This window comes from Sminthopsis crassicaudata, chromosome 2 (genome assembly GCF_048593235.1).
Source record: "Sminthopsis crassicaudata isolate SCR6 chromosome 2, ASM4859323v1, whole genome shotgun sequence".
In the NCBI taxonomy this organism is placed as follows: Eukaryota; Metazoa; Chordata; class Mammalia; order Dasyuromorphia; family Dasyuridae; genus Sminthopsis; species Sminthopsis crassicaudata.
This window is the reverse complement of record NC_133618.1, coordinates 49291596-49307414: the sequence shown is the minus strand read 5'-3', so window position 1 is coordinate 49307414 and position 15819 is coordinate 49291596. Positions and strand designations below refer to the sequence as shown.

General features: G+C 43.8%; 1 long non-coding RNA gene across 1 annotated transcript in view; it reads right to left on the bottom strand.

The window, feature by feature from the left end:
• The window catches only part of LOC141554372 (uncharacterized), a 35214-nt gene extending 19999 nt beyond the window's left edge, over nt 1-15215 (bottom strand). The window contains exons 1-2 of the long non-coding RNA XR_012485853.1: nt 14987-15215; nt 14071-14184 (exon numbers count right to left, since the gene is read on the bottom strand). This is a non-coding gene — a long non-coding RNA (uncharacterized LOC141554372). The remainder of the gene's footprint in view (nt 1-14070; nt 14185-14986) is intronic.
• Between the last annotated feature and the right edge of the window lie 604 nt (nt 15216-15819).

Genomic DNA, 15819 nt, shown 5'->3' with positions numbered 1-15819 from the left:
GTTCAGAACTTTGGTCCTGTCTACAGCTAAGGACTATTTCCAGCTGATGCTCATGAGAGGCTTTCTATACTATATTCTTCCATTATTCACTTCTCTCAGTCTCCACTGAACATTATACCTTTTCTCTTCATTCCATTCAGTCTTTGTTTTTATGGTCTTCCCTTCCATCTTGATTAACTCTTCTCTATCCCTTACTATCTAACCGAATTCTCCTCCATCCTCCAATATCATTCAACCTCTTCTCCATCTCCACAATAGTCCAGCCTCCCTTCTATTTCCCACTGTCCAAAAATCTCTTCTCCATTGTCCACCCAAACTTTCCTCTACATTTACCCAACTTTCTGTCAATTTTTTTTTGTAAGGTAATTGAGGTTAAATGACTTGCCCAGGATCACACAGCTAAAGTGTTAAGTGTCTGAGTCCTGGATTTGAACTCAGGTCCTTCCGATTCCAGAGAAGATAGTCTATTCACTCCACTATCTAGCTGCCCCCTTCAGTTGCCCTTTCTTCATTTCACACTGTTTGCCCTAGTCTTAAGTGAGAACAAGAGGAACAAATGATGAGCAGTTAAAAATGCCCATTCCCTGGAAGGGATGTACTATCATAAGGAAAAGGATACCATTCATCACCGATAGACTAAATCTGTCCTTCCTTCCTTCCCTTTTCCTTTCCTTTCTTTCCTTCCTCTTTTCCTTCCTCCCTTACTCTCTACTTTTCTTCCATCCTTTTTTCTTCCTCATTTCCTTCCTTCTCTTCCTCATTTCCTTCTTCCCTCCTTCCTTCACTCTTTCTCTCCTCCTTCCTTCTCTTCTTTCCTTCCCTCCCTCTTTTCTTGCCTTCTTGCCTTTTTCCTCCCTTCCTTCCCTTCTTCCCTTTCTCCTCCTTTTCCTTTCTCCCTCCTTCTTTCCCTTCCCTTCCTCCTTCTTTCTCCTTCCTTTCTTCTTTCCTTCATTCCTTCACCCCTCTTTGCTTCCTCCCTTCCTTATTGTCTTCTTTTCTTCCTTCTTTCTTGTCTTCTCTTCTTTTCATTTTCCCATTTATACAATATACCATTTGTTCATCTAACAATAAGTTGGAATCAAGCCAATCTCCAATTGATAAATGGTCAAAGGATATGAATAGATAATTCTCAGATAAAGAAATTGAAACTATTTCTAGCCATATGAAAAGATGCTCCAAATCATTAATAATCAGAGAAATGCAAATTAAGACAACTCCGAGATACCACTACACACTTGTCAGATTGGCTAGAATGACAGGGAAAGGTAATGCAGAATATTGGAGGGGATGTGGGAAAACAGGGACACTGATACATTGTTGGTGGAACTGAGAATACATCCAGCCATTCTGGAGAGCAATTTGGAATTATGCTCAAAAAGTTATCAAACTGTGCATACCCTTTGATCCAGCAGTGTTGCTACTGGGCTTATATCCCAAAGAGATCTTAAAGAAGGGAAAGGGACCTCTATATGCAAGAATGTTTGTGGCAGCTCTCTTTGTAGCGGCCAGAAACTGGAAACTATCAGGATGCCCATCAATTGGAGATTGGCTGAATAAATTGTGGCATATGAATATTATGGAATATTATTGTTCTGTAAGAAATGACCAACAGGATGATTTCAGAAAGGCCTGGAGAGACTTACATGAACTGATGCTGAGTGAAATGAGCAGGACCAGGAGATCATTATATACCTCAACAACAATACTATATGATGATCAATTCTGATGGACGCGGCCCTCTCCAACAATGAGATGAACCAAATCAGTTCCAATAGAGCAGTAATGAACTGAACCAGCTACACCCAGCGAAAGAATTCTGGGAGATGACTATGAACCACTACATAGAATTCCCAATCCCTCTAATTTTGTCCGCCTGCATTTTGGATTTCCTTCACAGGCTAATTGTACACTATTTCAAAGTCCGATTCTTTTTGATCAGCAAAACAACTGTCAGGTCATGTATACATATATTGTATTTAATTTATACTCTAACATATTTAACATGTATTGGTCAATCTGCCATGGGGGGGAGGGGAAAAATTGGAACAAATGGTTTGGCAACTGTCAATGCTGTAAAATTACCCATGCAAATATCTGGCAAATAAAAACTATTTTAAAAAAACCAATAAGTTGGTACTATGTGCCTAGCTCTGTTCTGGGTCCAAGGAGGATCACAGAATCATAGATCCAGAGCTGGAATTGATTTTAAAAAGCCACCCAGTCCAATCCTCTCAATTTTATAGACAATAAAGATACAGGAACACATAATAAATAGAACTTGCCTTTTCAGAGATCATAACTGGTTGGGAAGGTTGGGATAGAAAAATAACCTGCAATTTAAAATAGCCCAAGATAAAGACCAAATTGGATGGAACAAGTAGTCCTAACCTACAGGTTCACATGACAACTACAGCTGTTATCTTCAGCAGCCACAGACCCAAAGGGGAGGCTTCTTCGTCAGGTTCTAGAAGCATTCAAGGCAAGCTGTAATGATTCACTCTTGGGGAGGGAAGACCATAGTTTTTGATTCCATTGTCCTGCCCCCTGGGATGGCTGAACAAATGAAAATGAGATGTTGCTTGGTGTTGGGAAGGGAAGAGGTTGTCTGTCCCAAGGCAGTTATCCACAGTCTCCACATACCCTCAGATCACTCCTTGGTAGCAGCTTAGCAAGTGAAATTGTGAAATGAGGAAGAAAAATCCATCCTAAATCAAGAGAATATATGGACACAAAAAGGAAGGCCATTCAGGTTCTTTAAAAAAAAAAAAAGGGTAGATCTTCTTCCATTGCTGTTGGTGCCCTACCCATGACAGGATTCTCCAACCCAAGGTCACCACAATTGCAAAATCAAGGGGGCTAGTGTTAGCTTTCATTCACTATTGATTTCCTGATCCAATAGGCAGGGTTAAGTTCAAATCATCTGGAAAGGGAAATTGCTCTCCATGCTTCTCTGCCTGAGATTGATAAGAGTCATGGGCAAAACCAGTTGGGGTTTTCCCTGTGACTTCCTCTCAGAGACCTTTCAAAGAATCAAAGCAGTCAGACTCCTTGAAGCTAGGGTAAGAATTAAATTCAATAAAAAATAAATGATACAATCCAATTCAAGAAAATTAATGGGTGTTGTGGAATTCAAAAATGGAAGAGATGGGAGAGATCACCTTTTCTGCTCTCCTCCTTTATTTGATAAGCAAGGAAATAGTGGACTGGAAAAGTTAATAATTTGCTCACATAGGTTTTAAGCATTTGAGGTGGGTTTTAAACCAAGATCCTTAACTTGGAGAGGAAATGCACTGAACCAAGACCTAGACTTTAATTCAAGCCCCAAATAGGGCACTGTACTATTGTTGTATGACCTTGGCCAAGCAATTTCCCTTCTCTAGGTGTGAATTTCCTCATACATCAAATGATCTCTGGAGTCTCTTTCAGTTGTGTTAGTGATCTTCAGTAAATCACTTTATCTTACTGGGCCTCAGTTTCCTCATCTGCACAAATAAGGAGATTGGACTAGACAGTCTCTGAGTTATCTTTAAGCCCTACATCTCCATCGTATGCCTCTATGATTCCAAATCCATTACCCAATTATTATCTAATATATTATATCTTTATCTGTCAAATGGTCACTGTGTACTAGACACTAAGCTAGGTACAGATATGGCAAGCTTCCCCTCTTCCATCCCACACACAATCAGCTACTTTCGCCTCAGCACAATCTGTTATTTAAAACACTCTTGCAAATAAAACAATCAACCTTCTCAAAGCAATGGGAAGATGAATGAGTATCTTTACTTGTTGTTGGGTATAGATTGTCCTTCATCCTAAGCAAGTAAGCAAGTGACTTACTTGGGTAAATAGGTCAATTCTCCATTGCCTCTAATTAAGGGTGTAATACTGGCAGGGCCCCAGCCCAATATGTTGACACCAGTATCCTCACTATTAATAGGTAACTTGAACCAATGAGAGAATGACCAGATCTCAGAGGATAAAGGAGTTTTATATATATATATATATGTGTGTGTGTGTGTGTATACATGTAACATACATACATATACATATAGAAATATATAGACACATATGTATACATACACATATAGAAATATACATTATATATATATATATATATATATATATATGAAATAGCAAATGTGAGATTTAAGAGGGATATCAGAGATCACTTAATCCATCTCTCACATCACTAAAAATCCTTTATTTAGCATCTCCCCCAAAATGGTCATTTAGCCCATACTTGGAAACTTCCAGTAATAGGGAACTCACTACCTCCCAAGACAGGCCATTTTGGACCACTTTCATTGTGAAGAATCTTTGTTTCTAGAAGATCTCCCCAGTCTTGCATTTCTAACTACCTATTGATATCTTGAACCAAATGTCTCTCAGACATCTTAACTGAACATGTCCAAACAACTCATTCCCATGAGTTCCCTTTTCTTGATTTTCTTATTACTACTGAGGGTACCACTATCCTCCTCATCACATGGGCTGTCAACCTAGAAATAACTCATTTCTTTATCCCTCCCTCCTCCATTTGTATCCAATCATTTGGCAAGCGCTATTGTTTTTATGTAGCAGCATCCCTCAAATTTTCATGCATTTCCCCTCATGCCAAAACTACTGCAACAATTGATTGTCTTCCCAATCAAGTCTCTCCAATCCCAGTCCATCTTCCACTCAGCTGATAAACTGTAAAAACACAACCACACCATGCCCCTATTCAGTAAATATCAGTGGGTCCCTATTATATCCAGGATCAAATGTAAAATCCTTTGCATAGTTTTTCTTTTTCTTTTTCTGAGGCTGGGGTTAAGTGACTTAACCAGGATCACATAGCTAGGAAGTGTTAAGTGTGCTCTATCCACTGCGCCACCTAGCTGCCCCCTTTGCATAGTTTTTAATGCCCTTCATACCCTGGTCTCTCCCTACCTTTCTGGTCTTTTTACACTTTAAATCCCATATGTACTCTGAAATCCAGAAACATCAGACTCCTTTCTGTTCCTCGAACATGATAACCCCTCTCCCATCTCTGGGTATTTTCGCCAAATTTCCTCCATCCCTAGGACCTCCTCCCTTTCCATTTGGGTATCTTGACTTCCTTTGGTTTCCTTCTGGTCTCAGTTAGTCTCACCTTTTGCAGTAAACCTTTCCCAACCTGAATATGTCTTGCTTGTCCATACATGTTTGCCTGTTGTCTTCCTCCATTCGACAGTGAGCTTCTTGAGGACAAAAGCTCTCTTTTTGTCCTCCTTTGTATTTCTAGTGCTTAGCATACAGTAGGCATTTAATAAATGCTTATTGATCAAATAACAACTTTCCTATATTTGGAAACATTTACTATGTCTAAGTCTTCTCTTCTCCAGTTTAAACATTGTCCAAGAAAGTCTTGCCCAACACCTTGTTCACCCTATCTTGGACATACCCTAATATCTTAATGTCTTTTCTAAAATATGATGTCTAGCTCTGAAAATAATATTGCACATGGGATCTGATCAGGGTAGAGGACACCTATTTCACCATCTCTCTAATTTTTAGTTGACGTTCTTCACTGTAAATTGATTTTGAAACTTTTTTCAATGCCCCCAAAATTCAGATCTTTTGCACATGAACTATTCTCTAATCACACATTCCCATGTTGTACTTATGAAGTTGATTTTCTGTACCTATACAGAGGACTTTACAAGCATCTATATTAAATTTCAATTAATTAGATTTGGCTCATCATTCTAGTCAATTGAGAAATATTTGGCTTCCTAGGAAGCTAACCCTCCTAGTTTTGTGTCATCAGTTAATCTGATAAACAAGCTATCAGTGCCTTCACAAAAGATCCTTTTAAACAAACTTCAATTAATAGACGTAGTAAACTGAGGCAAAGGGAGCAGGGCAGTCTCTCTGTACCTTAATTAATAAGTATGTGGATTCTGTCCTATAATATATATCATGTCTATATAATATAAATACTACAATATTTGATTCACTCCATATAATAATAAATTAAGTGGCTAGGAATCCTTGTCCCTGGCCAGTTCAGTTTCACTTATCCATTCTTCTGTTCTTTTAATTATTAAAAAATCCAGCTGTGTTGGTTCCCCATTGAAGTCAAGAAGGAAGGATGAGCAAGGAGAGCCATATGGCCCATTGGAAAAAGATCTGGCCCTTGAGTCAAAGAACGTGAGTTTTTAGTTTTTGCCATCTATAATTTCATGTGACATTGGGAAAGTTACATCATCCCTCTAGCCTTGGTTTTCTCATCTTTAAAATGAAGGGATTCTACTATCCGCATCTTAAAATTTTATGATTTGGCCAATATTGAAGCGTTGGTTCCTAGTAAATTCCCAATATATGTTTGCTGAGTAACTGATTAGAAGAAATGCATTGTTTCAGGAGTCACAGGTTGTTGGTCTTATTGTTTGGTTGCTTTTAGTCATGTCCAATTCTATGTGATCCCATTTGGAATTTTCTTGGCAAAGATATAGAAGTGGTTTATCATTTCCTTCTCCAGCTCCTTACACATGAGAAAATTGAGGCAAACAGGTATAAGTAACTTGCACAGGATCTCATAGCTAGGAAATGTCTGAGGCTAGATTTGAACTGTATCCACTACAGCTCCATCTGAATTCTTGAATTCAAATCCTAGCCTTCCTGCTTTTTTGCTATCTGTGTTGTGAGTTCTTGAATAAATCACTTAATTTCCCTGGGCCTCAGTCTCCTCATCTGTAAAAAGAGTGGATTAGAATGTATGGTCCATTTTATCCTTATGATTCATAGATTCTATGGTCAAGGGTCCAAGAATTGTCACCTGTGAATCAACCCTATGATCACATAGGATTTAGAGTTAATGGGGACCTAGAAGATCATTTAGTCAGTCATTTACAGAGGGAAAATCTGAGACCCAAAAGGGTAAGAAACTGGATCCCAGCCTCCACATCCAAAGTTCGCTCTACTACACACCATGTCTTAGCTCCAGAATTTCCTGCTGACTTTTCTCTTTGAGTGTTCTGGCCTAACAATCTTGTCTTGTTTCAGATAACCTCAGAATCTCAGGTAGTTGAATTAAACTAGTGTGTGTGTGTGTGTGTGTGTGTGTGTGTGTGTGTGTGTGTATGTGTGTGTGTGTGTGTGTTTATGTGTATGTGTGTGTATGTAGAGGAAAGGAGGAGAGGGGGGGAGACAAAGAAACAGAGACACAGAGATAGATACAAAAACAGAAAGAGAGGGAAGAAGGAGGGAGAAGGAAAAGGAGGTAAGAAGGAAGGAAGGAAGAGGAAAAAGAGGAGAAGCAGAAGAGGAGGAGGAGTGGAGAAGAGAGAGAAGAGGAGAAGAGAAGAAAAGAGAAGAGAAGGAGAAGAGAGAAGAAAGGAATAATGAAGAAAGGAGAGCAGAGGGGAGGGAAGGGGAGGGAATAGAAGAAAAGGAAGGAGAAGGGAGAGAAAGAAATAAGAGGGAAATAGAGGGGAGGGGAAGGGAAAGAAGGAGAGGGAAGGAGAAGGGCAGCAGAGAGGAGGAAGGACAGAAGAGGGAGGGAACAGGAAGAGAGGGAAAAGGGGAGAAGAGAGGGATAGGGAAAAGAAAGTAGGAGAGGAAGAAGGAAAGGGAGAGGAGGAGAGTAAAAGAAGAAGAAGGAAAGAGAGAGGAGAGTGGAGAGCAGGAAAGGGGAGCGAAATGGAGAAGAGAAGAGGGGAGGAAAGGAGAGGAGTGGAGAAAAGAGGAGGGAAGTCAGATTTTTATTGCTGAAACTTTTCCCAGGGTAGTGGCAGGTAAGGAAGGTGCAGGGAAGGTAAGGGCGGGCAGTGGATTCCAGGACTCTCCTGCAGCTGGAAGGAGGGAAAGGTGGGCTAAAGCAGGTCCAGGTCAAGGATAAGACTTAGGAGTCAGGCAGTTCCTGGGGCTTTGTCAGAGTGCTGGGCACCCGGGCCTGGTTTCCATGGTTTAGAAAGCTGCAGAAGGCTTTCATGTCAAAAGGCAGAAAGACTCTATGAATATTTCATTAGGAAAGCAATGTGCTGTGCTGCGGGGAACATCTGGCTGGAGTCTCCAGGGACCTCTGGCTCAGTGCAGGAAGCAAGGACTGTGAAATGTGGAAAGAGAAGAGAAGAGGAGGAGAAAGAGCAGGAAAAGGAGGAAGAGAGAGACAGACAAATGGAGACAGAGAGATAAACAGAGAGGGGAGGGAAGAGAGAGGAAGGGAAGGAGAGAAAAGAGAGAGGGAGGGAGGGAAAGAGAGGAGAGAGGAAGAAGGAAGGGAGGGAGAAAGGAGGAAGAGAAAGAGAGAGGGGGAGGAGGAGAGGGAAGGAGAGGGAGGAAGAAAGAGAGAGAGGGAAAGAAGGAGAGAGAGGGAGGGAGCCAGAAAGAGAAGGAAGGAGGGATAGGGGGAGGAAGGGAGGGAAGATGGAGGGAGAGAGAAAGAAAGAGAGAGAGAGGAGAGAGAGTGAGTTAAGAGATGTACATGGAGAAGGAAAGGCCCTATGCATAGGAACCGCATCTCCTGCTGCTTGGACACAATACTATTGCTCTCAATTCAATTCACTTACATTCAATAAGCATTAATTAAGTGCCTACTGTGTGCCAGGCCCTGGTGATACAGAGACAAACACACAACCCACTAATTCTATCTGTCCCCATGGAACTAACAGTATGCATAGAGTGGGAGGGACATTCTCTGACAGTGCACCAGTCAAGCACCAGACTCTGGCAGCACAATGGGATCATGGGGATAAGGCCGCTATCAATGACTCTAGAGGAAGATTACTTCTGTTGAGAGACGTAGGGAAGCACTGGCCAGGAAGCTGGCATCCGAACTAGGAAGACCTGGATTCAAGTTCCATTTCGCACTCTATCTGGATGACCTGAGGAGGGTACTTGACTCCTCAGGATTCTAGGTCCCATAGTCTAGGCAGCTCTAATTCATACATTGTAGAGAAAATACCAAGCCCAATCAGAAGAAGGTCCCAACACCAATGAAATCTCAGCTCCTGTCTATCTTCTGTCACATGATTTTCTCTGGGTAGGACTCCTGCAGGACTCTAGGGAGCACAGGCCCACTGAAGAGAATGAGAGAGAGCGTGGGGGTAGAACACAGATGGGGGCACCCATAGGAGGACCCCAAAATGGCAGCATAACAATGGTGTACATCACTATAGAGCTTTATGGTTTACAGCATTTTTCTCACAATGCATGCATGCGCGCGTGCACGCACACACACACACACACACACACACACACACACACACCCCGCTTGGCAGCCTGGATTTGGCAAAGGATGACTGCATTGTTCTCTTCATTTTCTTGTAAGGGCAGACAAGGAAGAAAGAGATAAGAGATAAGAGGAGAAGAGGAGAGGAGGGGGTCAGACAGGTGATTTGCCCAGTCATACTGCAAATGAATAGTTATAGGGAAAGGAAAGAAGGAAGGAAGGAAGGAAGGAAGGAAGGAAGGAAGGAAGGAAGGAAGGAAGGAAGGAAGGAAGGAAGGAAGGAAGGAAGGAAGGAAGGAAGGAAGGAAGGAAGGAAGGAAGGAAGGAAGGAAGGAAGGAAGGAAGGAAAAGAGAAGGACAAAGGGAAAAAGGAAAGGGAAAGGAGAAAGGAAAGGGGAAAGGAAAGGAAAGGGATGGGGAGGATGGAAGGGAGAAAGGGAAGAGAAAAGGGAAGGGGAGAAAGAAAAAAGAAAGGGAAACAGAAAGAAAGAAGAAAGAGAGAAAGAGACAGAGAGAGAAAGAAAGACAGAAAGAGAGAAAGAAAGAAAGAAAGAAAGAAAGAAAGAAAGAAAGAAAGAAAGAAAGAAAGAAAGAAAGAAAGAAAGAAAGAAAGAAAGAAAGAAAGAAAGAAAGAAAAGAAAAGAAAAGAAAAAGAAGAAAGGCAGAGGAAGGGAGGGAGAAATCATCATGGTTTAATGGAAAGGATGGTGATTCTGCTGTCAGAGGCATGAGGTTCAGATCCTAGACCCATCACTGGGCTGTATGATCTCAAGCAAGGAACTGTTCTAAAATTTCATTTTCTTTTCTTTTCTTTTCTTTCTTTTTCTTTTTCTTTTTCTTTCTTTTTTTCTTTTTCTTTTTTTTTTTTTACTGAATTTACACAGTATATAGAGGGCTAAATTTTAAATAAGAAAATCCTGAATTCAAATCTGACCTCAGACACTTACTAACTGCATGATCCTGGGAAAGTCATTTAACTTTGCCTTAGTTTCCTCATCTGTAAAATGAGGATCCTAACAGCACCCACCTCCCAGGGTCGTTTATTGTGAGGATCAGTGAGAAAACATAAATAAAATGCTTTGACAATCTTAAAGAGCTAAATAAATGTTGGTTATAATTATTCCCCCCCACGAAAAAAAGGGCACTTGCATATACATGGAACAGGAAAAGAAATTGCAGATTCATTCCACAAAGCAATAACATAGTCACCCAGTAACCTTCAAAACTCTCCTGCTTGTCTATGCTTATTTGGGGCACTCTAGACCTCGGTTTCTCCATCTGTAAAGTGAGCTGTTGGACTAGATGCCTTTAAGTTCAATTCCATGTGTAAAATTCTCTGGAATGGGCAGCCTTGGTCAGGCAGCAGGATAGCAGAAGGGAGAATGGGGAGGCTGGAAGTTTGACTCCTAGCTGCTCTTTCTAATTTGCCCCCTGTTCTTTTCCAGGTCCCCCAACCTCTCCTGGGTTCCTTATCATTTTTTCTGAAGCCTCCAGGGTAGAGGATGAGGCAGGAATCAGGACCAGACCAGAGATGTAAAAACTACTGGACTCTAGAGTGAGCAAGTGGGATCTGCTCTAGAGACATCCACAGAAAGTAAGTGAGGAAGCAAAGTTGGCAGTGAGCTCCTTAGCGGAAGCCTTACTCACCCTGGACCAGCAAAGTCGAGGGTACCTGTTGCTTCCTGCTGAACTCTGGGTAGGTGGGGTGCCCAGGAAGCTCATTGTCAGGGCTTTTAAATCTCGCAGGGCTGGAGCAGTGAGCATCTTGTGTGAGCTGCAGTTTTCATTAAATTTAAGGTTCCCAATCCTTGTTGACAGAGTACCATAGTTTTCCTCTACCTCCTTCCTCCCCCATCCCTTCCAAATCCCTCTTGGAGTTAGGGGCTAGTCTGCCAGGGGCTTATACCTGATCCAGAAAGTCCCATAGCCAGACTTGACATGGATCGAGGTACTTCCATCAACCTATCTATCCCACTGGAGGCCTGACAGATGGGCACAACCAGGCTATCCAAAGTGTTGTACTGGGGGCTCAGGTTTTCCTATCAAGAATGCCCCACTGGAGATATAACAGGAGACAAAAACAGAAGGTGCAGAGAACCAGATACTTCACAAAGTTATGTATGGAAAGAGATGAAGATTGTCCGGTGATCAAAAGGCAGAGGTGGAGTCTGGGGGAGGCTAAAACTCAAGCTTCGAGGTAGTGCTGTAGATAGAGTGCTGGACCTGAGTTCAAATCACCACAATGAAAACCAGGGAGGATGCTTATCATGGGCTTTTCCTGCTAGATGGAGCCTAGTAGCACATACTGAAAGCAAAGGATCCTGGTTTTCAAGAGAGGAATCTGAAGTTCAGGCTTCCTGAAGTCAGGAAGGGGATTTGGAATGAGCTTGAGGTCACACCTCCCCCCCCTCACACACACACACAGCTTCCATGTTCCTTCCATTCTGGAATCCATCAGCCCCCATACCCACAGGGCTATCTTTGTCCCATCCCATAAGCTTTCTCATGTGCGCCATCTTGAATGAGAGCAGCGAGAGGTTATATGGTCTCAGAGAAGGAGCTTTGAGATCAAATGAAATCAGGGTTCAAATGTCCCGACTGACACTTACCAGTTGGATGGCCTCAGACAATTTGCTTATATCCTGTCTCTAAAATGAGGATAATGATATTTGTAACGGTCGCCTTCCAAGGTTGTGTTAAGGATCGAGATAATACATATGCAATATAGACACATTTGACCTATTCTCATAGACCCCAGACAACGACGCACTGTTCCTGTATATGAAACCTCTGACGTTCTTTCTGTGTCTTTTCTACCCAAAAGAACTCTGGAACCTTTGTCTGATTGAGTATCTGCTCAATGCCCGTCTCCCAGCTAGGTCTCCCTCTTTCCTTCTCTTCCAGTCTTGGATTTCCAAGTTAGAGTCCCTTATCTCTCCCTCCCCATTGAGGTTCTGCTCAGAGGACCTTGGGGGCTGTATGAGAAATCGGTACCCCAGTAAGCCTCTATAATCCCATCTACCTCTAAAGCGACAATCCTATGATCTCTGGGATCCCTTTTCCCCCTTTCCCACTGTGAGCATGGTCATAGTTCTGCTCCAAATTCCGCCTGCTAGGCTGAAAGAGCACATCCCAGCTCCTTCCTGGCACAGCTACCCACACGGGCCACGCTCCTCCCGACTTCCCATTGGAACGCAGGTCCCTACCTGAGGCAGATGAGGTAGGGCCTCTGTTGATGCTTTTTTACCAGTTCTTGGCCCCAATCTGAAATGCAATCCGGCTTCTCTAGAAAAGAGTTGACTATCCTTTGAAACTAACAGGGGCAAAGGGAAAACCTTATTTCCAATCTGTCCTTGCATCCTCCCTCAGGGAAGGGCATATCAATGTCAACCTGGCGAATAGTCTGTTCCATTCATTTCAGCAGCTTCTAGGCTTGTCCTTCATAATCTGTCTTGACTATAGCATAAGGACCTTTGTCAAAATCCTGCCTTGGCTAGCGGCAGTGAGTCCACAGGATTTGTGGGTTTGGTTGAGGATTCCCTTTGGAGGAAAGTGCCTCAATGTACCCCCAGCCCATCAGAAGCCACATACTCGCTAGCGGAGAGATGATGACTTGGACACCTGGTCCCCAAGCCAAAGTCTGGACCAGTAATACTAGTTTGGGATCCCTTCTCTTCTATAGCCACTAAAAAAAAAAAACATGTTATCTGCGGGATTCACGCTTCTGCGGCAAAGGAGAGCCCGCATCCTGTGGCCCCAGCCCCAGTCTTGCCTGCTGTACCACTTCCCACTTGCAGAACAGCCTCAGCCCCAGAAGGATGATGCCCAGTTCGTTCCAGCTGCCCCTGGCGGGGTTGGGGTGGGGGGGAAGGATACATTATCCTCAGAGCAAAAGGGATGGCCTGCCAAGTCAGAGACTAGTCCCTTCCTAAGCAGCAGCCTGGCTCCTGGGCACACCGATATTTGAGATTTGTTCCTTTGCCCGCAATACTTGGCTGTGATCCCATCACTTTGCACATAGGGACCCCCAGTGCAGAACCAGGGCTGAGAGGAGGAGACATGGGGTAGGGGGTGAAGGGAAGGAATCATGTCATGGGGTCTGACTTCCCAGACCTTCCAGGCTCCTCTCAGACCCCTCCTCTCCCAATACATACACTTCCCAGGCTTGGCAACCTGTCCTTGGCAGGCAGAGGCAGTGGGAAGGAATAGACTGGCATTCAAGGAAGGCTTTGCAGGAAGTCCCCAAAGAGAAGGGAGAACAGACTTCAATGTCTGGGAAGTAGGGAAGGGGCTAAAAATGATGAACTGATGGGGAAAACAAGGAAGGACATCTGTTTAGGAGGGGTGATGCCCAAGAACTGATTCTTCCTAAGATGGGTGGGGCACTCGGCAGATGGAGCTGAAGATGGTCGCCATGCTAGGGTCTGCAGAGCCAATTCATGCGCTTGGTCTCGGGCTCCTGTCTGCTCAATCCCCGCACCCCTCCCCCTATTTCTCGCCTTCTGCCTCTGCCTGGGCAGTGCCAGCTCCCAGAGCCTTGACATATCCCAGTGGGAATGGATAGGGTCAGCACCCTGCCACCTGGAGTCCTCACACCTCTCAGCCAAGTTTGGCCCCAATCAAGAGGCCCCAACAGCACAGGGCTGATTCCATGCACGGGAGCTGATGCCAGCCGATACACCCAGGAGGTCAGGAGGGCACCCCCACACGCGGGCAGAGGCACGGGCACGGTCAATCATGCTCATGGACCTCACCTCTCCCCGCCAATTTGCCAGTCCCATTCAGCCCTGGCACTATCTCCCCAACCCTCCCAACCCCATTCATTGGGTCCCCAACATGGAAGTGCCAGAGACCAGCCGGCCACCCATTACCTGCACTGCATATGTCGCCACATCTCTCCCCGGCTTGCTTGCTCACTCTCCGGGTTCGCCTGCATGCTGCAGCCTTGTCCTCCATGGCACCTCTGCCAACTCAGACGCCGCCTGCTTCAGGAGGAGTTGCCAGCTATTTGTTGTGGGTTTTGTTTTGTTGGTTTTTTTTTTTTTTTTTGGCCCCATGCTGCCTGCTGGCACTTTGGCAGCAAGAGCCTTGTCGCTCCATCGATGGCATGTGTCCATTTCTCCTCCCTTCCCAAATCACCCTCCCTCACCTCTTCCTTCTCTATGCCTCTGGAGTCCCCTGCAGTGCCAGCTCCGAGGGAAATTGGCAGGAACTAAACCGGAGAGATCCTCTCAGCAGCTGATTGTAGCCACGTTTTTTTTTTTTTTTTTTTTTTGGTTTTTTTTTTTTTTTTTGGTATTTAAAACACACACACACATACACACACACACACACACGCACATACAACCCCCCCCCCCCCAACAAACAGGCAGTCCTTCTGTCAGGAACAGACCCTAGCCAAGTGAGCCAAGAAGAGGGGCATGCAGCAGGGAGAGAGAGATGGGCTCCTTTGAGTGGGCTAGTAACTCTCTCCAGCCAATGACTCCATTTCTTCCTCTCTCCCCATCTCTCTCTCTCTTACGCAAACCAACGAAAAAAAAAAAAAAAAGGAAACTCAAATTCATGTCACATTTCTGAGCTTCCTGATTGGTTACACCTTTTTTTACTAGCCTGGTCCTTAAAAGCTCAGTTCTACTTCTCCCTACCACGCCATTTCCACTTTACAGTCTGCTTCTCTACTACCCTCCTGATGGGCTCTTGGGTTTGGTGGGCTCTTGGGAACCTTCTACATGCAGCCAATTTTGTCATCCAGACCCCCACTCCACTCAGACCCACTTTTCCACTCACCAGAGACAGATCTTTTCTTGGAAAGCCTCCTCCTACAAGGACTGTTTCTTGGATCCCTTGGCTACCATTATGACCCATTCCTAAAGGTGGAGATCAGATTACTAGGGTCTTGAAATTCAAGCTGTGGTCCTCCTTAGTTTCCACAACCTCCCTTCCAGGACTCCATGGTCATGACATCAAAAATGCCCACGTCATTACAGCCAAAACTGATTCTTGGGACTCAAGCACAAGACCTTCCATTGCTCTCATAGCATCATTGAGTGAGCTGAAAGAGCTTCTGGGAGGGAGGGGAGGGGAGGCCATCTATTTCAGCACCTCCCTTCTACATCGGCAGACACCTCAAAGACGTGGAATGATTTGTCCAATGTCAAACAAGGAACAATAGCAGGTCTTCACTCAGCACTCTTTCCAATAGACCATCCTGTCTCTCAATTTGGAATTAAAAAAAGGTTTAGGAAATTTCTAATCCAATATCCTTATTTAACAGATAAGGGAAAAAAACTAGGGATACGATGTGATTTGCTTAAAGGATGCATAGGTGATGGGCTGGATTCAAACCTAGTGTTGTTTCCATTACTCCATGCAATATTTTCACATCAGTCCCTACTTTTTACCATTATCTCCTTTTCCCTTCCCTCTTTCCCCCTCCCCTACTCCATTCCTTCTTTGCCTTGCATAATTCCCTGTTAAAGGTTAACTTTTGTATTCTAATTCTGTTTCAACAATACTCGATGGCATATGACTTTGAACAAGATTTTTTCCATTTAATTTGAATCTGCAGTTTTCCTATCTACAAAATGAGGATTTTGGATCAGAGCTGGAGTTCTTGACTA